The sequence below is a fragment of the Hypanus sabinus genome, unplaced genomic scaffold, assembly GCF_030144855.1.
Source record: "Hypanus sabinus isolate sHypSab1 unplaced genomic scaffold, sHypSab1.hap1 scaffold_766, whole genome shotgun sequence".
NCBI classification, from domain to species: domain Eukaryota; kingdom Metazoa; phylum Chordata; class Chondrichthyes; order Myliobatiformes; family Dasyatidae; genus Hypanus; species Hypanus sabinus.
In genome coordinates this window covers 206,207-220,413 of record NW_026781617.1, presented here as the reverse complement: position 1 = coordinate 220,413, position 14,207 = coordinate 206,207, and the positions used below count along the sequence as shown (strand labels likewise).

General features: G+C 45.3%; 1 non-coding gene across 1 annotated transcript; it reads left to right on the top strand.

Moving 5' to 3' along the window:
• Positions 1–2,538: 2,538 nt before the first annotated feature.
• trnap-cgg (transfer RNA proline (anticodon CGG)) lies at positions 2,539–2,622 on the top strand. Its single transcript is given in 2 exon segments — positions 2,539–2,574; positions 2,587–2,622. It is a non-coding gene; the product is annotated as a tRNA-Pro (tRNA).
• The last annotated feature ends 11,585 nt before the right edge of the window (positions 2,623–14,207 follow it).

The window sequence follows — 14,207 nt, the reverse complement described above, 5'->3', positions numbered from 1 at the left end:
ACACCCTTCCTTTGACCTCAGGACCGTGGAATCCCCGAGCCTAGGAGCACGAACAAACCCACCAGTGCCGGAACTACGGAGCTTCCAGCTACCGGGTCGCCGCTCCCCCATGGATCAGACCCACAGAGACGAGGAAAGTCCCCAACTTTCGCCCATCATTCCACAGCCCCTTCGGTCTGAAGAGCCTATCGACTCGAAACGCCTCGCAAGCGAGCAGCAGCACCTCACTCTCCGGGGAGAGAAACCCCACCAGCTACGATTGGGCCGGACTGGGAATGGGAGAGTGTCCCGCCCCCTCCTGTATTTAGCAGACTCTGGAGTGCTGGTGCGCTGTTCTACTGTGCAGTGACAACTGCACAAATATGACCTTTATGGAAGAGTCGTCAGAAGAAAACTTTTCCTGCGTCCTCGTCACAAAATTCAGCATCAGAAGTTTGCAAAGGAACATCTAAACAAGCCTGAAACATTTTGGAAACAAGTCCTGTGGACTGATGACGTTAAAGTAGATTTTCTTGCTCTCAATGAGCAAAGGTATGTTTGGGTGCAGAATTTCATGAGCACAGGGGTGGACCGATCACGCTTTAGGCTTGTGTTGTAGGCAAGTGGCACAGGAAACATTTCCCTATGCCTGAAGGGAAGAACGAATTCAATTAAATACCAGCAAATTCTGGAAGCAAACATCACCCCGTCTGTAACAAAACTGAAGATGAAAAGAGGATGGCTTCTGCAACAGGATAATGGTTAGAAAGACTTTGGCGGAGGAAGGTTGGTTGGAGAGAGACTGGGAGTGGGTGATAGAGTTATAGAGTGAGTGAGGGGGCAGAGGAAAGAGACCAGGAGAAAAGAGAGACTAGTGGACGAGAGTCTTGCAGAGATGGGGAGAGACACGGGGAGCGAAAGAGAGAAGCGCCGGAAGAAAGAGAGAGACTGGGAGAAAGACGGGAGAGAGGGAGAGATTGAGAAGGAGCGAGTGACAAGTACGGGGCCTGAGACAAGAGGGGGATACGTGTAGAAGGAGAGTGACGAGAAGAGAAACCGGACGCGTGGCACCCTTGATGGAAGAATGATGGGCGATGACAGACTGATAGGGTTGGAGACGTCACAGTTCTGTCTGAGGTGTGCGGACGCTGTGTTGTCCCATATCCTGCCCAGTCCCACAGTGAAACTCAGAGAAGTATCACATTGTTGAGCGTATTATAAATAAACACAATGTATCCAACGTTTACACTATAGGCGGAACTAATTGCGGAAAACTAGTTAACACCGTCAACAACGTCGGCAGTAGTCATGTTGACTAAAACAGTGGTCAACACCGTCGGCAGGACCTTTCAAATCATCTCGTCTTCTCTGACCACAATCGTAAACTAGTCTAATCTTATCTGTTCGCACCGTCCATTTAATTCTATTCTGAGCTTCTCTGAAAAACAAACAACACCTCCCTCTAAACAGTAGCAGCAAGCTGAAAAAGAGTTTCTTTTCTCCGACCTCATCCCCGGAAACTTGAAAGCGCATTAATCCTTTGCTTGGCTGAAGTAGTGAAATTAACCACAAGATCATCCACATGGCCAGGATAGATTAGTGGCCTAAGTTTTTGTGTTAAGGTCGCAGTTTCCACTGGAGAGGTAGTTTCCAGTCCCGTCCATGACAATTCGGCATTCTTCCTCCCTTTCGTTCTTTGTTTTCTTCGTTTTACACCCAGTTTTGTTGAAGGAAAGTTTCTGTCATTGAGAAAATATCCATATCCTGTTGCCCTTCACCATCTTCTCCTTTTCCCCTCGGCTGTCAGCAAGATATGAATCGTCCTTTACGCACACTGTCTCATTCCATCTCCATACCAGTTTTTACCCAAACAGCAACATGGAGATGTTATCGGCGATGGCGTGGAATGTGGGAATGTGGATGGTAGATTTTACAGTTCGAATTGGAATCCTCTTGTGAGTACACCGAAAAGAGGTAAATGCAGATAGTAAAGTCGGATGGTGACGTGACATGAGTTCGAAGGTCACGTGACGGAAAAACGCTTGTCACTGAAAGGATAATGAGCAGAATGTTAGACGAACTTGCGAAACACTCACAACATGCTGGAGGAACTCAGCGGGCCAGACAGCATCGACGTGTGAAAATTTATCCTGAATAAAGTTCTTATTATGTGCCGTTTATCAAACGTCTCCGCTGTTCATGGAACAAAAAACTTCTGTATACGCGCCTGAATAATTCTAATTATTAACCGTCCACCTGCCGCCGGGACAGGAAATTTCAGAGAAGCATCACCTTATGTGAAAAAACTATGCTTGGAGTTTGCGTTTTGAACTAGTGTCCTTTGATTGGGTGCTTTCCATTGGCAAACGCATTCTGACGTGCAATACATCAGGGTCAATTATATTCTTATTTAGACTGAATCAAGTAACGAATACTCTTGTAATCTCAAAGGAATACTGTCATCAGACTCTCCTCTCAACAACGGAAAGGACAATGGGTTTTCCACTGATTAAATTTAAATGGCTTCGGAGTTCAGTTGTGACGCAATCTGCAAATACGGGCTCGTTGATCTAGTGGTATGATTCTCGCTTCGGGTGGAAAAGCACATGCGAGAGGTCCCGGGTTGAAATCCCGGACGAGCCCCGCTATTGGAAATTATCAGGGATTTGCTTCACGACTTTTGCATTGACGCTCTGGTTAATTGGAAATATCAAACAGAAACACTGAAGAAGGAATTGGAAATAGTTTTCAAAGCAGGTAAGTTTGAAGTGTCACATTTTGGAATGTCAAACCAGCTGAGTATTTATTCGAGGAATGATAGAGCAACGGGGAGTGCAAATTAGCAGGGAGAGAGAGTCGTAGAAGGGCATAGTTTGCTGAAACTCGTCTCATGTGCAGAGAGACTGTGGGAAAGGTGTTCGGCACGCTGGCCTCAGGAGGTCAGTGTAGGAGCTGGGAGACTGTGTTGCTGTTATACTCTGTTGTGGAAATACGTGTAAAATGGAAACAGCGCAGCAGTCTTTGGAAAACGATGGGTCTGCATGTTCATGAGCGCTGTAGACTTTAATGTCAAAGAACGAGAAACTGGCAAGTGAACTTACATAGTTTAACCACTTCCCTTTTTCCGACCAGGACACAAGTGCCTCTAACTTGTATACAATATCGGTTTATATATCTCAGTAGGATAGAATATACATTGCATACAATATCGGCTTATACATTTCATAGGGTTTCGAATCGGTGCGGGCAGAAATTAGGTGACAAGCGAAACGGCTTACTCCGGTCACATTGTTGTGCCAAACGCTCGGGATTTCGACAGCTGGAATCTTCCCACTGAACTCATTTCCTGCTGATCCGGATTGAGAGTCTCAGTTCCGATCTTCACCAACATCTGTCTTACGGATGTGACTTACTTCAGAATCAGAATCAGATTCGGGTTTAATATTTGGGACATCTATCGAGAAAACTGTTAAATTAGCGGCAGCAGTACAATCAATACGTGATAAATATAGAAATAAAAATCAACCAAATATTGAATTAGAGTAAACATATGTATATTAAATTGTTCAATTAAAAATAGAGCAAAAGAGATAAAAGAGTGATGCAGTGTTCATTGGTTCAATGTCCATATAGACATTGGATGGCAGAGGGGAAGAATTTGTTCCTGAATCGCTGATTGTGTGGCTTTAGGCTTCTGTATCTCCTTCCCGACGGTAACAGTGAGAAAAGGAATGTCCTGGGTGATGAATTCCTTAATGACGGTCACCGCCTCTCTGAGGCACCGCTACATGAAGATGTCCTGGATACAACGGAGGCCTGTCCCCAGGGCGGAGCTGACTAATTTCATACCTCACTGCCAGTCTCGCCGCTGGCTTTTCGGGGCAGCAATGAAGATCCTCCATCGCTGTCAGTCGGCGACGTTCAGGGATTCATTCGTTTGCGTTCCCTGTGCAGGCAATCCCGTTTCTAATGACACCAACAGGCGTCTCAGCATCAGATGGATATGCTGGTTGGGTGGAGTCGAAGTAACAGCCTTGTAATCAATTTTAGTAATACCAAGGAATTAATTGTACTCCAGGGAGAATGCATCAGGTGAACAAACGCAAATCCTCACTGGAGGTTCAGGAGGGTGAATATCTTCAGGTTCCTGGGCGTCGACATCTCAGCGGATCCATCCTGGTCCCAACATGCTGACGTGGGCACGGTACAGACGTCATAATTGTACATTAATGAGATTTAGAATGCTGTTGAAGAATCAGATGAATTTCTACGGATGTACGTGAACAGCATTGTCACAGACGGCTCTGTTTATTGAACTGAAGTGTCTTTCTGAAGGTCTATGAAAACACAGACTGCTTTTTTATTGAACTGAAGTGTCTTTCTGAAGGTCAATAAAAACACAGACTGCTCTGTTTATTGAACTGAAGTGTCTTTCTGAAGGTCTATGAAAACACAGACTGCTCCGTTTATTGAACTGAAGTGTTTTTCTGAAGGTCTATGAAAACACAGACTGCTCCGTTTATTGAACTGAAGTGTCTTTCTGAAGGTCTATGAAAACACAGACTGCTCTGTTTATTGAACTGAAGAGTCTTTCTGAAGGTCGATGAAAACACAGACTGCTCCGTTTATTGAACTGATGTGTCTTTCTGAAGGTCTATGAAAACACAGACTGCTTTGTTTATTGAACTGAAGTGTCTTTCTTAAGGTCTATGAAAACACAGACTGTTCTTTTTATTGCGGTCAGTATGCCGAGTGGAGACTTTGTGCAGATCCCATCGGAACTGAATCACGTCCTTCTCCGTCTGCAGATCTGCCTCGGTTTGATTCCCTGCTGCGAACAGACTCACATTCACAAATCTTTCATACGCACCTTCTCAGTTGTTTGGCAGCGGCTATCTGCTTATGTGTAGCAGTTGCGGGAAAATAGTTTACTTTTCTTCCACACCCTCCTGTAACAGCCAGAAAAGAAAAAAGATCTTGAGATAGGATATGGTAACATATACGGACTTTGATGATAGACTCACTTTGAACCGGTGATTTCTAACGTATCCTGAGATTGGAATCATATAGGGATTCGTGTTTTAATTGCAGATCGTTTAATAACTTGTCTATATTTGATTTTTCGCAAACGCACAACTGTGATTGTACACTTCGGTTCTTGATGGAAAAGTCACAATTTAATATGCAGAATAAGGATTGGGTATTCAGAATTAAATGTAAAAATGTGCTCGGATATTCAGTCACAGTCCGTGGTCGATGTTTATGGGGTATTATTATTGACGAGTTTAAATATGAACGTCACTGCTGTGCCCGAGTTGGGACAGGAAATGTAACGGCAGTGTTAGTTTAGTGAGGGAAGTGCTGAATGAGCAATGAGATGATCTGTGCTGATATGCATGACCTGATAGAAACATTTCTGACACGATTGCCGATATTGAGGGAGAAGTCTTGTCCGTGTGTTCAGTGACCGGTCTGAATACACAGTGACTATACCAGAGAGTCAGTGATGCGTCACCAGCAGTCGTGATCGCCCTGTTCACTCCACATTGAAGTGATAGGTCAGATCACTCGTTTTTCTCCTCTGATTCAGGGAATAAAGCGATAAACTATTCAATCTATCCTTATAGCTCTGTCCTCAACACCCCGCAACAGTCTCGTAAAATCTCTATGAACTCATTCAATCTTATTGAGATCGTCCCTTCAGAATGGTGACCAGATCTGCCTACAATACTCCTAATTCGGCTTCATAAACGTCATAAAACTTCAACATAACATCTCATCACCGATACCCAATACCTTAACTTATGAAGGTCAATGTACCAAATACCCTCTTTACGGCCCTGTCGAACTTTGATGCCGCTTTCGAGAGATTATGGATCCATTCCCAGATCCCCCTGTTCCACCGCACTCATCGCTGCCCCAACATTCAACGTGTGAATCCTCCTAACGCAACAGCTGGCAGTTCCCTGAATGAAATTACATCGACCACTTCTCAGCCCATTTTACCGGCTGGTCCAATGACTCTGAATTACTTTGATAGATTTGGGGGAGTCAGGTAAGTTTGGAACACACGCCAATGGCATTAGGTCTGCGCTAAGTCTGAAGGGACGAGCAGTTCCAGAGTTTACAGTCTCTCAATCCCTATCGGTAAAACACCAAAGTATGTGCGCTGTATTTCCCCCGCGTTTCTTTCACATTGGAATCCGGCGACGTGTCTGTCCCCGCCTTTCCCCTCGACCAAACTGAGGCTTTATAAAAAAAACTACAGCAATTGCACCCCACATTGCGGACTGACATTCGCATTTCCACCAAGCTAACACCGACTTTTCAAGCTCCCGTTGACACTGAGATTGCAAGATGTTTCCGGAATCCTTGGTCTCGGTCACCGATACCCGGGACACGATCTCCAGTCTCGAACTGCGAACTGGGGGAACTGGACCGCTGAATAGGAGAGGTTTCGGGAACACAGAATCGCACGCTGGAGCGGGGCAGTGCATCCGCACCAGGTGGACGGTGGGACTTGCAAGACAGAACTGTGGGACACCATGGCGGCGTTATCTACACTGACAAACGTAGGTCGTTCCACTCGGGAAGAGAGGGGAATATACACTGGTGAATGCAGAAAAAAATAGCGATTCAAAGGGTCGTCAGTTGAGCTGGAGTGAGGAATCATGCGCGATAGTAAAGCAAGTGACAAATGAGACGAACCCGTGTTTACACGGGTCCCCTTTGGTGCAGAGTTTGCCTGCAATGAGTGGTGAATTAGTAGAGCCAGGCAGGGAAACATCATTACTTCATGATATCCTACCAGCAATGAGAGCCAGGGGATGTTTTATCGTGTCCTTCAGTTGCTCCCTGAACTTGGTCTGGGTGACGGCGTAAAGAGCCGTGTTTGTGCAGCAGCTCAGAAGCTGCAGCATCGAGCCCAGTTCTCGCAGAGAATCCGGAGGAAGATTAGCCGCAGAGACACCAGACAGTCGGTTCCACAAAGAATACACGGTGAACGGTCACCACAGCAGGACGAAATTGCCAGAGATGATCATCAGTAAAACGAGGGATTTCCTGCGGCTCTCCATCTCCGGGTCCCCGGCACCCTGTCCCTTGTCAGCACACCGGAGTCTCCTGCGCCCTCTGCTGGTGACTAAAACATGCCGGACGGTTAATATGTTTGTCAGGAGAACCAGCAGGAATGGGATTACAGGGGTGAGAAGGTAATGAAATAAGTCTATTGGCATTGCGACAGATAAAGACAAGTAATACACGGTTTGAATACAAATAAAAGGAGCAATTATCCATGTATAATGCCTTGAGAGCCGAAAATACCAGTAAATGTTCTTTAAACAGCTGATCAGAGTCACTGTTCCCAGAACCACACCCGCAGTTTTCCCGGTGCAATATTTTGTTTTCAGCTCCTGGCAACAAATGGCCACAAACCGGTCAAAGGTGAAAGTGACGGTGAACCAGACCGAACAATCGGTGACGGCGTAAAGCAGGGCGGCGTGGATTTTACACAGTGGTGCATCTATAGGCCAGAGGATAAGTTCCATTGGCGCGTAAGTATACGGAATCTTGCTCAATATCAGGTCCAGGACAAGGACCATAAGATCCGCCGCTGCCATGGCAACCAGGTAGAGAGTGACAACTCTGGAGAGACCGCACTTTCCGCTGGACAGGATTAAAATCGTCACCAGGTTCACTGCGAGGAGGAGACAAATAATATTCAAGTGACGCACATCAGGAAGCGATTTCTGTTAAGAATCTGTCCGATTTGTGGCTAGTGTGTAGATTTGTGGCTGGCGCTCAGTCGACGGGGCAGTTGGCTGCGAGAATATTACGGATTTAGATTATATTTCCAAATATTTGGATTTGGAACATTAATTTGCTTTGTAAACACAAGGTCTGAAAGCAACTTGATTCGGCAGCTGATGTTCTCGAGGGAGAAGAAGCGACAGGAAAGAAGCAACGTTTCAGATGCAAAATATCAAAGGTCATGAAATTATGTGTGCAACGTTTGGACAGATTTTACCGGTTACATCATCGTCCTGCGCAGTGCCGGGAGTCACAGGGAACAGCATCGCTACAGAATTTGAATCTATCAAAATGTCTTATCCGCAGTGTGCGACAGCAGCAATGATTTCAAATGGGCGATAAACATTAGAAAACAGTTTAATAGTGTTGCATATTTGAGCTTTGGAGAGAGACTTACCGGGAAGAGCAATGATCGCGAGGACGGGGAAGTAGATCAATTGAATGATTTTTAATGCATACGTAATTCGAAGGTCTAGGGCAGGGGTCAGCAACCTTTACCACTGAAAGAGCCACTTGGACCCGTTTCCCACAGAAAAGAAAACACTGGGAGCCGCAAAACCCGTTTGACATTTAAAATGAAATAACACTGCATACAAAGTTTTTTTTGCCTTTATGCTATGTATAAACAAACTATAATGTGTTGCATTTATGAAATTGATGAACTCCTGCAGAGAAAACGAAATTACATTTCTGCATGCAACAAAAACATTTTGAACTCCGAAAAAAAGACGTTGGGTTGAAGGTTACTTTTAAGTAAAATACTCAAAGTCTATTTGAGTCCTTCTTGTATTTATGAAAAACGCCAAACTTAAATTTGCCGCCAGCAGCAAACCAAAAATAACGTCAGCCAGCTGTCAACCTGAAAAATAAAAGGACTATTTCACTGAACAATGAAAACATATGAATATACGTAAAATAACAGGCAATTAAAATATTTATCATACTTGGTCAGGTTGACTCACACCTGACAATGCAGTCGTATTCAGTAGGGATGGTTCGATGCTTAGGGGAGTGACCGGGAAGTATAATGTGTTTTTTTTTTCCTCTCTGAACTCACAGAAGCGTTTCCCAAACGATGTTTGCATTGCGATGATTGCAGAATGTAAATACTCCGAATTTATCATGTTGTGACCTTGTTTGAACTCTCTCAAATTGGGGAAGTGAGACAATGTGCCTTTCTGTAAATCTCTGGCAAGCACTGTCAACTTGCGCTCGAATGCCAAAACATCCTCCAACATGTGCAGGGCTGTACGTCCTTTCCCCTGAAGAGCTGTGTTCAGCGTGTTCAGGTGCGCTGTCATGTCTACCATGACGTGTAGCTTTTCCAGCCACTCTGGCTGTTCCAGCTCAGGAAAGTTGAGCCCTTTGCTGCCCAGGAAAGTTTTCACTTCTTCCAGACACGCGACAAAGCGTTTCAGCACCTCCCCTCTGGACAGCCAGCGATTAAAAACACGTTGTAGCGGTGTGCTACACGCAGTCAGTAAACTGCAGTCAAAGATAGCTTTATTCGAACTAAACAGCCTTGATTTTAAGCCTCCCTCAACCCGCCCCCCATGGGCGCGGATGCTGCAAAAGACACGTACTCACAAACCCCCGTAGGCTATCTCCCTTAGCCTGAACGCTGGCTAATTGTGAGCCGGTTCCAATGTCGCCACAACTTCTTATTTAGATTGTACAAGATCACCATAATCATCAAATTTAGAATTACATTTCAAAAACTAACAAACTAACATAAAATACATTTTAATTAAATACTGACCAATTATTTCCCAAAGCAACAGGGAGCCGCAGCACAGACGTAAAAGAGATCACATGTGGCTCCGGAGCCGCGGGTTGCCGACCCCCTAGACTCTAGGGTCATCCATTTATAATTAGCAATTATAAACTGAGCAGCCCAGAAGACATTCTTCGGAATTTCTGTCACTCTCCACTCTGCTGTTCCCGGACTCTGATCCATTCCGGAACCAGCAAACCTTCCTTCTGCAGCGTGCTCTCTCTGTCCCGCTGTGTGGATCGGCGAATCACTGTGAGTGCCGGAGCGGCTGTTCAGTGAGAGCTCAGTGATTCAGATGCTTATTAATAGGAGAGGGAAACTCCCCGTGGAAATGACGATATCGGCATTTAATGAAATGACACATGCAGTTAACCCTTTTTGCATAGTACCTGAGTAGCAGGTGTGGGGAGGTGTTGTCAAATAATACCGATGTATGAAGTTTTATATGTTCACAATTTATTTATAAAATATTCAGTAGATTTCGCAAAAAAACTGAGAGTAAAATTCGAAGATAAGGTTAGAACAAAACGTGCAGATTCTATCATTAAGCTCATTTAAAGAAAAGCGCTATATGTTTCAAAAGCTGACTTTTGAATATTGTGATTGAAAAGCAGGCTGGCATGAGTACATAGAACATAGAACTCCGTACACAGTATTTGGCTTAAAGAGAGAGAAACTGAGAGCGAGAGAGGGACAGAAGCGGAAGAGCCGGGGGAGGAGAGAAAGAGAGAGAGACTGAGAGAGAGAGAGGCAGAGAGAGACAGTAAGAGCTGACAGAGGGAGGGAGAGAAGGAGAGAGGTGAAAGTGAGAGAGAGAGAGCGAGAGATAAAAAGAGAGAGGGAGAGAGAGAGAGAGCGAGCGAGCGAAGAGCATTATTATTCCTTGCCGTCGGTCTTTCTGCTCCTTTTCAAGTGTTTCATGGCCAATTTTCATATCATCATAATACAGTAGAATGTCCATGAAACATATGGGGGAGAGTTTCTGAATTGCAAAACCTTTTGCATTGGGACAGTTCCACTCTTTTGACCTCAAGAGTCCGTGTCCAGTGGCACAAACTGACCTTTTTCTTGGTTCCAGTGAAGAACCATGAATTCATCTGTGTCTTGACATGTCCTTCGCTCAACGCGGAGCGTTGCAGTACCGGACGCAAACAGATATTCTCATGATCAAAATCACGTTTATCACCGACATGTGCCGTGATATTTGTTAACTTAGCAGCAGCAGGTCAAAGCAAACCATAACATAGCAAAAGTAGATAAATAAGTAAACTAATTACATTGGGTGCAGAGTGAATTTTAAAAACCTTGCAAAACAGAAATAATATATGATAAAAATGTGAGATAGTAAGCACCTGCTCAATGTCCATTTAGGAATCGGATGACAGAAGGGAAGAAGCTGTTCCTGAATCGCTGGGTGTGTGCTTCAGTCTCCTGTACCTCCTCCCTGATGGTAGCAATGGGAAAAGGGTATGCCCTGGGTTACAGGGATCCTAAATAATGGACGCTGACACTTTCCAAGATGATGTCCTGGGAAGTTTAGAGGCTATTACCCAAGATGGAGCTGCCTAAACTTCCGACACTCTGTAGCTTCTTTCGGTCCTGTGCAGTAGCACCGCATTCCACCCCACCCCCCAACAACCCTCCATACCAAATCTCTTCAAAATAAAAATGATGTATAGTCTCTGTCTTGCCGTCTTAATTGCTGCATCGATATGTTGGCACCAGGTTAGGTCCTCAGATAAACAGACACCCAGGAACTTGAAACTACTCCTCTCTCCACTTCTGATCCCTCTGTGAGGATCGGTATCTGATCCTATGTGTCGCCGTTCCTGAAGTCCACAATCAGCTCTTTCGTCTTACTGACGTTGAGTGCCAGGTTGTTGCTGAGGCGTCACTCCACTAGTTGGTATATCCGTTCCCGTGCGCCCTCTCGTCTCCATCTCATATTCTACCAACAATGGTTGCATCGTCAGTAAAGTTATAGATGGTATTTGAATCACGTCTAACCACACAGTCATGGGTGTACAGAGAGTAGAGCAGTGGGCTGAGCACACAGCCCAGAGGTGCACCAAAGTTGATCTTCAGCGTGGAGGAGACATTTTCACCATTCCACGCAGATTTTCGTCTTCCAGTTAGGAAGTCGAGGATCCAATTGCAGACGGAGGCACAGAGGGCCAGGTTCTGTAATTTCTTAATCAGGTTTGCGGAATGATGGTGTGAATGCTGAGCTATTGTCACCAAACAGCATCCTGCACAAGTGTTTGCATTGTCTAGGTGGTCTAAAGCCGTATGAAGAGCCATTAGGATTGCATCTGACGTTGACTTGTTGTGGCGATAGGCAAATTGCAGTGGGTCCAGGTCCTTGCTGAGGCAGGAGATAACCCTGGTCATGAACAACCTCTCAAAGCTTTTCATCACTCTCGATGTGAGTGCTACCGGGCGTTAGTCATTAAGGCAGCTCATATTATTCTTCTTAGGCACTGGTATATTTGTTGTTGTTGGTTTATTGAAGCAGTGGGAATTTCCGCCCGTAGCAGTGAGAGGTTGAAAATGTCCTTGACTACGCCCACCAGTTGGTTGACACAGACTTTCACAATCTTACCAGGAATTCCATCGAACCTTTCCCCTTGCGAGGATTCACTCTCTTTGAAGACAGCCTAACGTCGGCCTCTGAGACGAAGATCACAGCGCCACCGGGTGCAACAAGGATCTTCACAGCTGTAGTTATATTCTCCCTTTCAATGCGCTCAGAGAAGGCGTTGGGTATATTTGGCAGTGAAATGCCGCTGCCATTCATACTTCCGGGTTTCGCTTTGTAGGAAGTCATGTCTTGTAAACCCTGACGGAGTTGTCGTACATCCGATGTCGCCTCCAACCTCCTTCGAAATTGTCGCTTCGCCCTCCGCAAATCATACCTGGTTTTCTGGTACAGGCCCAGGTCGCCAGAATTAAATGCCACAGATCTAGACTTCAGCAGACGACGTACTCTCTGGTTCATCCACGGCCTTTGGTTTGGGATTGTACAGTAATTCTGTAGGAACATACTCATCCACACAGGTTTTAATGGAGTCCGTAAGAACTACACCATACTCATCCAGCTTGGAAGATGAATCGCTGGATACAGTCCAGCCCAGCGATTCAAAGCCGTCCTCTGGGCGTTCCTGCGCTTCCCTGGACCAAACGTTCTTGGTCCTCACTACTGGCGCTGCGGTCTTCAGTCTCGGCCTATACTCAGGGAGCAGAAGTACAGCCAGGTGATCAGACTTCCCGAAGTCAGGGAGTGGGACCACACGGTAGTTGGTGGTGTAAGAGTGGTCCAGTGTGTGGTTTCCTCTGGTACCACAAGCGATCTGTTGATAATAATTGCTTGGTGATTTTTTTCAGACTGACCTGTTTAACATCCCCCAAAACGACGGTGAAGGCTTCAGGGGGCGCTGTTTTGTGCATGTTGATCCCATTGCTTTTTCCTTATGCCACCGAAAGTAGGGTTCACACCTATGAAGTTTGTGACTGAAATGTCTGTTCTCTGTCTTCTCTCTAACAACCTGGAAACTGGTGGATTGATGGTCATTCGTCACGAACGAATTCCCCACTGACACAGGAGCGACGTAAAACGTCTCGTCCCCTCACAAGTGATCGAATGTAACGCTCTGACTCTCAGTATCGTCTTCATTTCACTTCTCAAAGCGGTCCCGGAGGCACAAAACACATTTGACCCGATCTACATTGGTGGCACTTCGGCAGTCTCGGGCAATATTTGGGAGGAATTCTTCAAGTATTACTACTACTTCTATTATTATTGCTATTATAGCGATTATTATTCGTATACATATCTCCGAATTCCACACGTATTCTCACCTCTACTTCCTGCTCACGACCGGGTGTCCTGGTGTGCTGTCCCAGGTATTATGGATTGCCCTACCCGCAATAATGGATCGCTTGTCATGTTATTGTCGGCCTCTGGCTCTAAAACAGGTCACGGATTGTATTTATAGTAATGTATGGCACCTTTTATGATTTTGCCTTTTAAAGCAACATTTTGGTGAATGATGTTTACCTCGTTATTGTGTCCGTGTAAGTAACCAGATGAGAAGCTCCCGCACGGGAGGCTGGTCACGAAGTTTCAGTCGCTCGGCATGAGCTAGGGTAAAGACAGCCACTACAATTTTAGTTTCAATGTTACCAAATGGCCGCTGAGTTGATCTTTGCCAGACGGAACTCCCAGTATTTACAGTTGAGTCTGATATTTCCTGTTTTGGTGATGTTTGGAGAGGCAATTCCCCTGTTCCCAGGAACAGCCACAGGATCTGCAGGGAGTGGTGCACATTTTTCTCTCTCTGGTCCCTGCCCCTCACTGAGAGTTAGTGGCCTTGGGAGCAGATGTAACTGACTGATAGTGGGGCAGGAAGGATGTTGTGTTCATCAGATCGGAGAGCAACTTGGACAGTCTTATTCTGATACAGGGTCTCTTTCCACAAATCTAATCTGATGAAACAAGAGTCCAGCTATTATTTCAATTTTATATTAAAAGCGTTTTATTCCTGTTGGCCTACAGGAAATGTGATAGCCAATTGTGCTGGGCAAGACCTCAATTAACAATAAGATAATGATAAATTGAGTTCAGTTTAGCTGCTGGAGACAATAT